Source organism: Cornus florida, unplaced genomic scaffold (assembly GCF_030987335.1).
Source record: "Cornus florida cultivar Cherokee Brave unplaced genomic scaffold, ASM3098733v1 CherokeeBrave_3.0.0_Hap2_Chr05, whole genome shotgun sequence".
Lineage (NCBI taxonomy): Eukaryota > Viridiplantae > Streptophyta > Magnoliopsida > Cornales > Cornaceae > Cornus > Cornus florida.
The window spans coordinates 104,718,166-104,729,861 of NW_026775575.1; the positions used below are offsets into that span (position 1 = coordinate 104,718,166).

An 11,696-nucleotide genomic window follows, 5' to 3' on the forward strand; every position below is an offset into this window, starting at 1 on the left:
GCAACTTCTTCAAGTTTCACATTCTACTCTTCCATAGTTTGCGGATATTGTCAATTATCTTGCGGTTGGCAAAATTCCAGCTCATTGGTCCAAACAAGAGAGGGACCGGTTTTTCTCCCAAGTCAAGCATTTCTTTTGGGAAGATCCGGAACTATCCAAGTATTGCCCGGACCAAATCATCCGGCGATGCATTCCTGAAACCGAGGCCACAAGCATTCTAAATTTTTGCAATACTCTTGCTTGTGGAGGCCATTTTAGTGCCAAAAAGACCGCTAACAAAGTTCTTCAAAGCGGATTCTTTTGGCCTACCTTGTTTCGGGATGCATACAATTTTTGCAAATCGTGTGAATGATGTCAAAAACTTGGATCCATGTCCCGAAGAGACATGATGCCCCTTACCAACATTTTAATTGTTAAAATTTTTGATGTGTGGGGGATTGACTTCATGGGACCATTTCCATCTTCTTATGGCTATGAGTACATCCTTGTAGCGGTGGATTATGTGTCTAAATGGGTTGAAGCCGAGGCTACCAAAACCGATGATCATAAAGTCATGATCCATTTCATTCAGTCTCACATCTTTAGTCGTTTTGGTACGCTCCGAGCAATCATTAGTGATGGTGGATCTCATTTCCGAAATCGTTATCTAAAATCCGTCCTTGCTAAGTATTCCGTCATTCATAAGGTTGCTACACCTTACCACCCTCAAACGAGTGGTCAAGTAGAGATTTCTAACCGGGAGATTAAGCACATTTTGGAAAAAACGGTTAGACCGGACCGCAAAGATTGGTCATTAAGGCTAAATGATGCGCTTTGGGCTTACCAGACAGGTTATAAGACATCCATTGGCATGTCACCATATCGACTTGTCTTTGGCAAAGCATGTCATCTCCCGGTAGAATTAGAGCACCGTGCTTATTGGGCCATAAAAAGGTTCAATTTTGATCTCAAACAAGCCGGCTCTAATCGTGCGTTGCAATTAAATGAACTTGAGGAATTGCGTAATAACGCGTATGAAAGCGCAAAAATTTACAAGGCAAAGACTAAAGCTTTTAATGACAAACACATCATCAAGAAGTCTGCCCCGGGACAAAAGGTCTGGTTTTTCAATTCCCGCTTGAAACTCTTTCCCGGTAAACTCCGGTCAAGATGGGATGGTCCATACATTGTCACTACTGTCTTTCCTCATGGAGCAATCGAACTTCATGATCCTGCAAAAGGATCCCTCTTCAAGGTTAATGGCCAACGGCTTAAGCCTTGCATGGATGGCACAATCCCAACCCGAAAAGTTGAGGAAGTCCTCTTGGCGGACCCAATTTATGAGGATTAGTGCCAACTCTAACTTCGTCTAGCTATCGACATTAAATTTAGCAAAGCAAGGGAAGAAATTCTTTCGATGTTCCAAGCTTCCCTACCTTCTCAAATTGCTCGTGCCTTGAAATTTTCTGGGAAATGGTTTCGAAAAGCCAAAAATTTGATTTTTCTGAAATGGTTTTCAGTTGTGTTTCGTAATTTTAGACTGGCCTCTTAGACCTTCTCAGCTCTAATTTTCATTCCCGAAAATTTCAATCGCTTTCGAGCAATTTCATAGGATCTTTCGACATGGCACTCACATGCATAGCCTCTCATCTTCAATGCATTGTTGAAATGTTCTTAATCTCATCCATGTATTGAAGAGATGTTCCAAAGCTTGAAAATTTTCTCAAAATTTCCTATGCATTGGATTGGAATGAATTTGCAAAGTTTAAAATTTTTCTCCAGAAATTTCATTCATCTATGCTCTATGTGATGTTGTAAAATTTGGAAATTTTTCCATGCAATTTACATTCATGCATGCATCATTAAAAAAAAAAAAAAAAAGAAAAGAAAAATTTTTCATGAGAAATTTCCATGAAATTTTTTCATTTTCCATGGCAAATTTCAATTTTCTATCCTTGCATTCGAATGAAATGATGGCGCACAATTGAAAATTTTGCTGCAATGCATAGTTAATGGAAGCATCATGGCCGCAAAATTTTAACCTCCAAAGTTTTCATGCATGCATGCATGCATTCAACTTCCTTCAAGGTCTATGAGTTCATACATTATTTCATGAGTTCATGCATGCATGCCTTCAATCCATGCAATTACCATCCATCCTTGCAAGCTTCAATCCATGGATGGATGGTTCCATGCACTCATCTTCCATCCCTGCAAGCTCATCGATGGTTCCATGGTTTCAAGATTAAGCTCAAGCACAACCTCTTTTAAACCACAACATTCTGAGCCTACTGACCCAATTTCGAGCACTTAAACTCCAATTTGGAGTGCTCGAGCTTCCTTGCATTTTTCCTCGAACTCTCTGGCTTCATTTCGAGCAATCTAAACTCCAATTTGGAGTGCTCGACCTGGCTTGCAGTTTTAACCCCAAAGCTGCTGAGGCTACTGTCCCATCTTCGAGCACTCTACTTCCATGCTTAGAGTGCTCGACCACACCTTCAACCACCTCCAAATCTCTCTCTCTCGGCAACTTCAAGCTCCATCAACCATCTCTCTCACAACCAAACCCAACCCTCTCTACCAACTCACTGCTGAGTGCTCGAGCACTCTCAAGCAACCCCACCTTCCAGCCCACAATGCATGACTCACCATGCATCCAACAGCATCACCACCATGCTCACAACAACCCCCTCTCGGCATCTCTGCAGACCAACTTCCACAACCCACCAACCTGCATCCATCTTACAACCTATCTCGGCTGCCTTCAATTCGAGTGCTCGCAGGCTCAGTTCGAGCACTCGAATCAACCTCCTCACCAACCCAGCCTCAATCACTCTCGGCTTATCTCCATGCAAACCGCAACCAACCTCTCATGCAACACTCCACGACCTACATCAAAACCAACCTACCCTCTCCTTAGGCTCCAACCAAACAACTTCACCTGCATACCACCCCTATGCAGCACAAACCCACCAACTCACCCCTAAACTCCCTCTCTCTCGGCAACATACCACACCACCCCTCTCGGCAAATCATCAACCCAACCTCACTTCTATCCATGCACCAACCCACAAACAAACCCCTCGGCATCACTTTCCACCTCCACTCTCAGCCACCATGCATACCCATGCATGCAACCTCAAACCATCTCATCAACCATCTCGCTTCTCTCTCTCACTAGCCAGCTCCAACCCACTAACCTCTCTATCATCCCTCAAGCACCCCTCCATGCATGCACACCATGCAAGCCCCCACCATACCTCTACCTCTCTCTCTCAACCCCAGCAAGCACCATGCAACCATCTTCACTCTCCACCGAACCACCCACACCTCCCCAACCAAGCATGCAAACCATGCATGCTCCATCAACCCTCACTATTCACCCTCCACCCTCGGCACCAACCAAACCAGCCTCTCTCACACATCAACCTCACACACACATCTCACACACCATGCTTTCACCACCCTCACCATGCACACCACCTCACTCACTGCCAAGACTTCGAGCACTCGAAGTATGAAGCACAATGCACCATCCTCAGCCGAGGCCACTGCCCCAATTTCGAGCACTCGAAGACACCCTTCGAGTGCTCGAACCAAGCTTCCCTCTCTCTTTTAAAACCAAGCCTCTCTCACTCAACCCTCTCGGCTCCCTCACACCCATCTCACACCCTTCTCTCCTCTTCTTCATCCCTCCATCAACCCACTCTCAATGCCACCCCTAAACCATGCACCATGAAGCAACCTATAAACCCATAAACCCGTGCACACCCATGCCTGCCATTAACCTCTTCTTGTCTTCCTTTTTGCTCTCGGATACACTAAAATTCAGGTCTGTGACCTCATCATTTGTTTTTCTTTTCTTTTGTTCATTCATGGTGTTTTACAAGGAGGATGGGCTTGTAATGTTGGAGTTTGGTTCTGTGTTGCTTGTTGTTGATGTTGCTCTATGCTAGAGCCTTGTTTGTGCATAAAATTTTTGGGCTTCATCATCCACCCCACTCATTTTCACCTTCTCCTTTTTGTGGTGCACGCCAGGTGTTCGCCGAAATTCCTCAACCAAGTCCACCTCTCTAAATGTCTCGTGCCGGTCATTCTCACCCTCCTAGACCCTTTGCGGGTGCCCGTGCTGTCAATCGTGAGCGACCACGTGATCCTTGGGATCGCAAACAACTCAACTACGAGCTTTCTTTTCCGCTCACCGATGCCTTTGATATTCTACCCACAACTTCGTGGGCTGTAGCCGAATTGACTAACCGGCGTCTGCAGCACATTTGCGCACCCCTTGCCAGGGTTGCCTACCCCCGTGTAGTGCGCCTCTTCTATCAGAATCTCCAATGCCCTGAAGAGCCACCCATTTCTCTCACTACATCCATTGATGGCACCACCTATGCTTTCACTATGATTGACATCATTCAGGTTTCTGGTTGCCCCATTGAGTGCCCCGATGACATTGTCAATCGTGAGAATCTCCCTTTATATGAGGAGCCGGATACATTAACTGTGGAGCAGATTGCCGCTGCCATTTGCACTGTTGACGATCCTACTAGGCCCCGGTCTTTTATCCGCAAAACCAATTTTCCGGAACGCCTCTGGTTCATTGACACTGTCTTCAAGCACAATGTCTGCCCTTTGGTGCATAGCACCGAGCGTCGGGGCCTCATTTTGCAAGCCTTATATGCCATGGACCAAGGCCAATGGTTCTCCATCCCAGAGCTCATTTGGACCACATTTATGAAGTTTTGGCATGACGCTCATAATGCACGGGTTCCGTGAGTTGAAAATCAGAAATTGCCTTTGCCGTTTTTCATCACTCGGCTCCTTCAGCACAAGGGTTTCGTTGTTCCTCCCCATGAACCAAAAGGCGAAAAGATTAAAATTTTTACCAAGCGCCGGTGGATCAATGTTCTTAGCCATTCTAGTACCCCTCAGCCTGCTGCCCCCCTGTTCATCCAAGCTCCACCTCCTCCTCCTTCTGAGGATGCTTCCACCGCAGCAGTCGCTGCAAGGGTAGAGCCTCCGGTCGACTCTCACCAGGACCAGGCTTTTATCCGGGCTAGCATTGCCGGTATTCATGAGCGATTGGATCGTTTTGAGAATTCTTTGTCCGCGTACACTCGGACTCTATGTGAGACTTCTTCACGTGCTGAAGAAGATCGTCGTCTTGCTGCTGAAGACCGTCATGTCGCAGCTGAGGAACGTCGTTTAGCTTCCGCTGAACGGCGTAAGACTCAATCTCTCCTCCATTCCATCCTCGCCCGTTTACCCTCTAGACCGTAGCTTGTTACGAGTGTTGGACCTTATCTTTTTGTTTCATATGTAACTATTTCTCTTGTATCTTTTGTTTTCCTTTTGAACTGTAAGAATTTGCTATGTATAGGTTGCTCTAGTAGACATGATCCCTGTACAGCTCTTTTTGTAATCATGTAAACTCTTTTTGAAATGCAAATTCTTTCTGTTCTGTTAACTTTCGGTACATTCTTTTTCTGTATTTATGCTTGTGCTATTAATGCTGTTTGTGGTTGTTTCTTTTTGTTCTTTATGATGCTCTCCAGGTTACGCAGTCCAATTCAAGTTTGGGGGTTTTTGTATCACCATGCCATTTCCTCCCCCTGGGTATTGTTGTTCCTTTTTATACTCTTTGTCATTTTTGTCTCTAACTTACATCCATGTCCCACATTGAGGACACTGTATAGTTTAAGTTTGGGGGTGCATCAAAGCATTCTTGGCATAGTTTTGGTATCATATTTTTGTAAAGCAATGATAGTGTAACTTGGAACTTGTCGGAGACAAAGCATATGTTTAATACCTTGTATATAGAAGCAGTTGAGAAATTTTTGAAAATAAAGAAATTTGAAATTGAAGTGATCATGCAAATACAATGTAGTCTGTATAAATGCCTTAATTAGATTCTTGCTGGATTTACACTCTTATAAGCTTCACAATGTACAGATGCACATTGGAAACTTAACTGTGAAGCATGCAACTTGATTGACCTTGACCTTGGCCTAGTTAATCTGATTTGATGAACCTGATAGATGAATATCTTTGGCATGATTTAAGTATAAAAAAAAAATAAAAATAAAAAAAAAAACTGAGAAAGAAAGAAAAAAATGACCAGTTGACGTTCGTAGCCTTTCCAACTCGAGCTATTAAGCCCTAGGAGTGTCTCTACACTTAGCACCCTAAAGCCGTCTGGTTTGGGAGTTGTTGGCCTAACGCTTGCTACAAGGGTTGGTTAGAAAGCTTAAAGGACTTAAACATTGCACGGTCATTCAAAAAAATTTGTAATAAACATGGTTCGCTAGAGTTCGTAGCCTTTCCAACTTGAGTTATTAAGCCCTTTGGAGTGTCTCTACACTTAACACCCTAAAGCCATCTGGTTTGGGAGTTGTTAGCCTAACGCTTGCTACATGGGTTGGTTAGAAAGCTTAAGGGACTTTAGCATTGCACAACCATTCTATGTTTCGCTAATGAGTTACAATAAATTGTCAACAGGCAACAAAAGTTGCCTTGAAAATAAAATCATGCCTTAGGGACTTCATGTAAAAGGGAATTCATTGATTTGAAAACTTGTGCCTTGAAATTGGAAAAGAAAGTAAAAGCCGCATGTTGAGAATTCAATTCACTTTCACTGGAGTCTGAGTTATTTCCATTTAAGAGATGACAATTGAATTATTTATATGGACTATGATGTTGATGCATGCATGTTGAAATATTTTTTCCCAATTTTTGTATCAATGCTTCATATATGCAAGGTAGTCTTCCCAATGTTCCCGTCTCCAGCTCTTTATCTGTTTTAAGTTGTATTTGAGCTATGTTTATGTTTATTTTTGCCATGGTGAATATTTTTGTAATAGCATTCCCATGTTTTCATTCCATTGAGCTTTGCATTTTGGTTTTGCTAAGGGACTAGCAAAATGTAAGTTTGGGGGTGTGATAAGCGTTGAATACTGTATATTCAAGCGCCCTAAATTACATTAACAAAGTCCATTAATTGATTATTTTATGTAGATTAACTCCATTTGCATGTTTTTGTGCATTTTCAGGTTAAAGTGCAAAAAGGAAGCAAAAATGATGCCTTGTGGAATTTTGAACAAAAAGGGTGCCAATTCTGAATTTCTGGCAGTAGTAGAACCTGACTTTTGTCACCATTTTTGACCTATCAAACTCAAGAACTGGACTTCCATCATAGCATGAAAGATTTATAGCTCTGAATCAGCTTTCCAAATCTTCAAGCAGTTCATCATTCGGAGTTCGGAGCAGAGAGTTATGATCTTCTTAACAAAGGTGCGCAGAACTGCCTGGCAGCACTGAAGTACTGCCTTTCTCCCCATTTTTGACCAACCAGAATTGAGAATTGGGTCTTCATCAAAACATGAAGTTTTTAAAGCACTGAATTAGCTCTCCAAATCTTTAAACAGATCATCATTCAGAGTTCAGGGCACAAAGTTATAGTAGTTTTACCAAAGTAGGTCAGTGCTGAGCAAGAAGAGCATGTTGCACATTGCACTAATTTAGAGTGCTCGAGACCACTCTTCGAGTGCTCGAAAATCAGGCAGATTGCACTCAGAAATGGCTCAATTTCAGCCACTTGCACATTGGTTTCCTCAATGCCATCTTCCTTCTTTATGAAGTGGTTGGAGGTGTTCCTTGGAGGAGAGAGAGAGTTTTGTTGGAGGACAAAAGGCAACCAAAGGCCACACATTTCATATCATTCATTTTTAGAAGATAAGAGGAGAGAGAGGAGAGAAAAGAAAGGAGTTCTTCAAGCTAACAAAGGGGAGCTCGAAAATTGGAGATGGAGTTCAAGCTTCTTCTTCATTCTAAGGCTCCAATGGGTAACTAACTCTTCTTCTAGGGAGGTGATGAAGCCTCCCTTGTAAGCATACTCTAGTTTTGTTCTTAATTTGGGGAATGAAGTATGTATGTGGTATTTTTCATAATCTAGAGCTCTACACATGTTGTAATGGATCTTAATTTCTATTAATGATTATGTTGAGTTTTATCATCTTGTTTTAGGTTATATTCTCTCATGATTTTATAGCTTGCATCTTCATAGTAGGAATGGAGATGAGATTATGAAATGGTTTTCTTGGCATGTCTTGTGAAGGTTTTGATAGTCCATTCCTAGGAACGATGAACCATACTACACCCCTAGTTTAATGTAATTAAGTAGATGGTTCATACCAACCGTGGATGGATTATACTTAGTCTTTGATTACATGTGCATTTACCATACAAAGTAAGGGATTTGATAGGCCATTCCTAGGGGATTATACTTAGATGGTTTATACTTAGCTCTTGATTGTATGAACTTCTTGAAGATAGTGTAGTTATCATGCATCTCTACATATCATGGTCATTTACATAAGTAGCTTCCCAAGTTAATTGCAAGCTAGCATGTTTATGAGGTGTGTGGTGGATTCATTTCCCTAGTCCTTTCCACCTAAGTTTCACTCCTTTTAATCTCCTTCCATTTATTATTTTATGCATCTTTACATTTCTAGCTTAGTGACAAACCAATCAACAACTCTTTATTACACCTTATCACTCTAAAATGACTCTAGACACTTAGGTTGCCATAGATTAGCGCAGTCCCAGTGGTTCGACTTACCCGACCAATAGCCCTATTTTACAATGATTCGTGCTATTGCGAAGGTTGATGTATAGTTGATCAACCGATCAAGTTGGTTTTTCCTAGCCGAATAAGTTTATTTTATTTTATCATGTTCAGAATTTTTGTAAGCCCTAAATTGGGTATAGGACAAAGACTTGTACTATATTTATTAAATTTAGAATTGAAATTCTTGAAGAGTTCAAGAAAGGATTCAAACAAGATCAGAGTTAAAGGCTTCCAATGGAGGAATTTGGAAATACAAGGTGATCATGAAATGATATTTAACCGGCAATGAGAGGGGATTAGCACTATTTATGGTGCAACATGATTTTTATTTGCATGCTTATATTTATGTGATGGTTATATGCTTAAATTATGAATTGCTCTAGTAGTGTTTTAGTTAATTTTAAACTAAATAAAATGGAAATTTTTTATTTGGGTTGTTTTGGGAAAATTAGCACTTTCCAAAATCTTTTCAAAAATTTGATTTTCTGAAAATTAAATATTTTATTTTAATTAAATTTTGTGGAAAGTGTAGGATTATCTCAAAGTTAAGCTCAAGAATTTGAGCTAAGTTGACCCAAATGGATTAGGCTAATTGAGCCTAAAAGAAAATTTAAAATAGATTCCAATATTATTTAGATTAAAATTAATATTGTAATATGATGATATTATGCATAGGATGTGTGGAATTTAAAACTCTCTAATTTCAAAAGTTAAGTGGGAGCGGGATTTAATCTTAAATTCCACAGCCTTCCATTGTCGATCTAGTGTAAAGTGGAACAAGTACCTTGCCACCAATCTTGGGTGCTCCTCCAGAGGGTATTTGTTTCACTGGTTACTAGATATAGATCTCGTATGATAGAACTAGCGGTAGGCGGATTAGGATGATCACCATTAGGAGACGAACCTCATTCAATTGCCCTACTTCTAGACAATGGTATACACTTGACTAAGTGGAAGTACGCTCCACCTCAGGGGGTATTTTCACTTAGAGGCCAAGGATAAATCGGTTACCATATTTCATTTGGCATGAGATGCCTAGACAGTGGGATATGGTGGAAATTGTTTCCGTCTAATCAAGGTAGTGACATGATCTCTTGATAGTGGCATGTTCTTATTGCCCCCTAAGAGAAACAAGTGAATACCTACATGGATTATGATTACCGATGTTTTCATTACATCAGTGGTTTAGAGAGGCCCACTGAGCGACTATATAAAAACTAAAGTTTAATTTTTGTTTCAGAATGTATGCACCTTTATTTATGCATAAATGTTTATATTTCAGATGTCGAATGTTTTCAGTCCACTTGCTGCTATACTTAAGGACAACAAATTAATCGAGTCAAACTATGTTGACTGGAAGAGAAATCTTCACATTGTTCTTACTGCACAGGAGTACAAATTTGTGCTCACTCAATAGTGCCCTTCTATGCCTGGCCCTGATGACATCCAGGAGCTTAAAGAAATGTACGAGAAGTGGCAAAAGGCTGATGAAATGGCCAAGTGCTATATTTTAGCTTCAATGTCAAATGTTTTACAACATCAGTATCAGTCTTTTGTCACTGCTCGTGACATTTTGTTGAACCTTAAGGAAATTTTTGGGGAACAAAGTAGAGCGGCACGACAAGTCGCAATGAAATAGATTATGAATGCTCGTATGCCCGAAGGAACTCCAGTTGGCGAACACCTTTTAAAAATGATTTCTTATTTCAATGAACTAGAGGTTCTTGGGGCAGACATAGATGGTGAGACCCAGGTTGACATAATTTTGCAATCATTGCCAGAGTCATTCAATCAGTTCAAACTAAATTATTCTATGAATAGTATGGCTTATTCTTTATCAGAACTGATGAATGCTCTGCAAACTGCAGAAGGTATTTTTAAGGGTCAAGGGAGTGTTCATATAGTGGAAAAGGGTTCTTCTTCTTATGGAAAGCCGCAGGCAAGAACCATAATAAGAAGCATGGTTCCATTATCGCCAAAAAAGTTGGTACTAGTGGTGGAATTGTCAAGGCTAAAATCAAAAGAAATTGTTTCCATTATGGTAAGGAAGGACACTGGAAAAGGAATTATCGGGTGTATCTAACAAAGAAGCACTCTGAAGGTATGCTTCAGTCACTCATTATTAAGACATGATATGTGGTTGGATCTACGGATACTTGGTTTGTGGATTCTGGAGCCACTAACCATGTTTGTAATTTATTGCAGGGATTCTAGGAAACCAGAAGACTGAGTGAAGGGGAGATATCTATCTTCATCTTGCTTCACAAGGAAGGGTAACGGCAGTATCAGTTGGAGTAGTTATATTGAATAAATGATAAAAGTTTATTATTAAAGATTATCTTTATGTACCAGAGAGTAGAAGATACTTGATTTCTATTTCAGTTTTTTCAAAATCTGGATTTTCAATATTTTTTATTTAGAAGTTTTAATAAATAAAAATAAAAGGTTTATTTATTCTGGTACATTGATGAATAGTCTTTATTTAATTACTCTTATACCTCACTCCTTATATGATACTAAAATAATTGAGACATCAGAAACTACGAGTCCATAATCTCTTATTATATCGGAACCTTAACGTAGTAGGAGGGTTATCAGGCCATTTGATAGGTTAATGTTCTTGGGAAAGTTTGACGAGATGATCCCAGAAGAGCAAGATCCCTCTATACTTATGAAAAAGTTACGAATGATTGTGACACAAAACATTCGGTTTAATTAGAATTTGAATAGGCTTTGTGTATACAAGAAGAGTGATGGAAGCGTGGTGGTGTTTTAAAGAAATAGTTCAGTATGGGGATATTGTTGTCATTAAGATTGCATCTGCAAATAACCTTGCAGATCATTTCACTAAGACTCTACCAACTAGGGTTTTTGAGTCTCATATTGAAGGGATGGGTGTTAGATGTAATGGTAATTGGCTTTGAGTGCAAGTGGGAGATTGTTGGGATTTTATGCCCTACAAGCCAATTAATTAATATTAATTCGATATTTTATTTATAAATATGATATTCATGCATTGGGCTTTACATATATTTGCTTGAGATGCATTATTGTCCTCAAGTTGCACTATAGGTGACTTAAGTGTATAAAT

General features: G+C 40.3%; 1 pseudogene; it reads left to right on the plus strand.

Moving 5' to 3' along the window:
* Positions 1 to 9,887: 9,887 nt before the first annotated feature.
* Positions 9,888 to 10,688, plus strand: LOC132309895 (uncharacterized; annotated as a pseudogene).
* Positions 10,689 to 11,696: the final 1,008 nt, after the last annotated feature.